This window comes from Mus caroli, chromosome 1 (genome assembly GCF_900094665.2).
Source record: "Mus caroli chromosome 1, CAROLI_EIJ_v1.1, whole genome shotgun sequence".
Taxonomy (NCBI): Eukaryota; Metazoa; Chordata; class Mammalia; order Rodentia; family Muridae; genus Mus; species Mus caroli.
This window is the reverse complement of record NC_034570.1, coordinates 128,698,943-128,702,097: the sequence shown is the minus strand read 5'-3', so window position 1 is coordinate 128,702,097 and position 3,155 is coordinate 128,698,943.

Here is a 3,155-nt window from a genome sequence, read left to right as displayed (position 1 = left end):
TCTCTCTCTCTCTCTCTCTCTCTCTCTCTCCTCTCTCTCTCTCTCCTCTCTCTCTCTCTCCTTTCCTTCCCCCTCCTTCTCTCTTTTTTCTTTCTAGGTGGGGTTTTTCACTGTGTAGCCCAAGCTGATCTCAAATTTGCAATCCTCCTGCTGCAGCCTCTTGTAGTCTGGGATTACAAACGTCTCACACTCCACCCAGCTAGGATTCCACTCATGTCATAACAACCCTGAGCTGGGGATCCATCACCTCATTTCACAGAAGCAGCAGCTGACTCCAAAGCTATGGAGGCAGGAAAGCAGTCTGAGAGTAGAACCCAGTTAGATTGTCCTAGAACCTTCCCTCCCGCTCATCCAGGTACCGGGGAAGTCTTCAAGTGCCACGAGTGTAGACATATTCGCATTGATTTAAAGGTGACTTTGTGCTCCAAACCTTTTAAGTAAATGGAATCGTGGTGTCTATAACCTCTTTTTCTCCTCAGAAAAATCCTCCTGCAGTCCATCCAAGTGACCATGGGTTTTGTTTTGTTTTGCTGAGTAACCCTGGGCATTGCAGCCATCATATGCAGATGCCCAACACCTCCGCTTGTTTGTATATTTTGATCAAGATAGCTGGAGAAAGGCGACCTAGTAAGATCCCATCTTCGTTCTTGGTTTCGTTGGCTTATTCACTAACTTGCCACAAGACTTGTGAAACACTATTGGTTTGCTTAATTATACGTCGTGTGTGACTGTCACAAACAGTGGGCTGCATGCGATGAGAGTCTGAATGTGAAGCAAAGTAAAATAGCAATCATGGGAGTGCAGGAACATTTGGCAAATGGGTAATGGATTGCATGTGAACACTGAATATTTATGGACACTCCAGTAAAAAAGGCTGTAAAAACCTAGCAGAGAAGGTTGGGGCAGAGCTAGGCTGGAGGCATCAGTAAGCATTTGAAAAGGTTTGAGTTGAATCTTGAGAGCCTGGGAAGAGTATGTCAGGAAACGGGAGGCTTCAGGAAAGAGCAATAGTAGCCAAAGCACACACCCTCGGGGTGTGAACCTGGGGTTACTCCCCACAGACTTACTCAGCCTCCACTCATGGAAATGTTATTCTGGAGGCCAGAACTATCTGCTTGCGGGCATGTGGTTCACCCGAAAAGAACGCCTTGATAGTTGAGAACTCTGATATTATCACTCTGAGGTGCATTATCTCCGAATGTACTTAACACACTTGAAATGTTCCACCCCTAGACAGAAGCCTAGCCTTTCCACTTCATCTCACTCAACCTGTGGTTTGCCAGGCAAGCCCGCCTGGCATTCCTCCCTAGCAATCCTGTGAAGGACTTATTCCCTGGAGTGGCATTCTAAGAATTTCCCTTCCTTCTGAGACTAACCGCATTCTGTGGCCTCTGATCTCAGAGTCCTGAGTAGCCACGGAAATTAAATAAACTGCTCTGCACTCACTGCTTGTCATATGCGGAGAACTGTGCTTACCTTTGAGCAAAAACAGGAAAAGATTCCTTCCTTTGGTGGAGTGGGGGATGGGAGGGGATGGCACTACCGAGAAGAGAAGCCTCAAAATTATGAAATAATTGAGAAATCTTCATGACCCCTACCAGACCTGCCCACAAACCTTGGCAAACTGGTCCATCACCTCACAGAGATGTCACACGTAATTCAAGGACGCGATGATTGATGATGGCGTGAGAGTTTCACTTTATAATTTCAGTGCCACACTGTGAAACATAAATATCCAGGGAAAAGATGTTCTTGGGGGAAGCCCTGCTGTATAAGCTTCCACTGATTCTAAAAGAGAACTTAGCTTTGAAGTTTCACAGTCATCTGGAGGAAGGGCATTTGCATAGGATGCTTCTGAGGATAGTGCATACATTCCATGCCAGGACCAGACTGGGCATCGGGTATAGACCAGGTGGGAGCAGGTTTAGAGTTATTTCATAGTAATATCTGTATCTACATGTAAAAGACAGAAGAGTCTGCCCTTTGGATAAGTAACCAGTTATTTATATCTGGAATACACACACACACACACACACACACACACACACACACACACACACGTATACAGTCATTATCAAGCAGAATCTAAAATATCTAAGGACATGTAAACCATTCATGGTAAGTAGGGAGAGAAATCAGGCAACCACAATTATGGTCCCACAGAAGGAAAACAAGAGGGGGGAACTATAAGGTGCTGATGGTAGTCTAGAGGGTGTGTGTCCTCACATGGCTGGGTTCTAGAAGTTTCTAGAATGAGCAGACTTTAGTGCGTGGTTAATGAGCGCACAGCTATACGTACATATTTTTTTTCCTGCTCCGCTCGCTCCCGCCCTGCTTGCTCCAGTCATATTTATTTCATATATGTGGGTACACTGTCCCTGTCTTCAGACACAGCAGAAGACGGCATAGGATGCCCATTAGAGATGGTTGTGAGCCACCATGTGGTTGCTGGGAATTGAACTCAGGACTTCTGGAAGAGCAGTCCTTATCCGCTTAACCTCTTAACCGCTGAACCATCTCTCCAGCCCATACATATATTTTTAAATGGACATAAATAACAAATGAAATGAGAGTCATGAAACATAGCTGTAATCGCAGCATTCCAGAGGCTAAGGCATGAGTTCAAAGCCAACCTGAGCTATATAGCCAAATCCTCTATTAAGCAAATAAACAACATAAAACCCACATCAACAGCAAAACCACTGTAAGTTCACTGTGGGGTAGCCCCTTCTGTTGGCTACCATGCGCTTTAGAGATAGACCATTGTATTCAGGTACCATGCCATACTGGAAGGTCTTTACAGCTTAGGTTACTTTACCCCGAATCACTGTCCTGTCCCTGGCTGCTTCTCCAGTATTGGCTCAGAGATGGGAGATGTGTGATTTATGCCGTGTGGCTTCATTATCTACTCTAGAGTTCACTTCATGTTCAAGATGGGAAGGAATTGCCAAGGCTTGTGGTTTGAAGTGGTAAGATGAGATAGATTCTAAGAATGGACTTTCTAGGCTCCTAAGGGATGGAGTGCAGATGGCGGGGGATATTTCTTTTTCATTTGATCCTTGTTAGTCTTCTGAGAAAACCAAAGTTGTTCTCTCACACACACAATCAGAAAATGCTGTAGGACTGCAAATGTGGTTCACGTGTAAAGGTGGTCA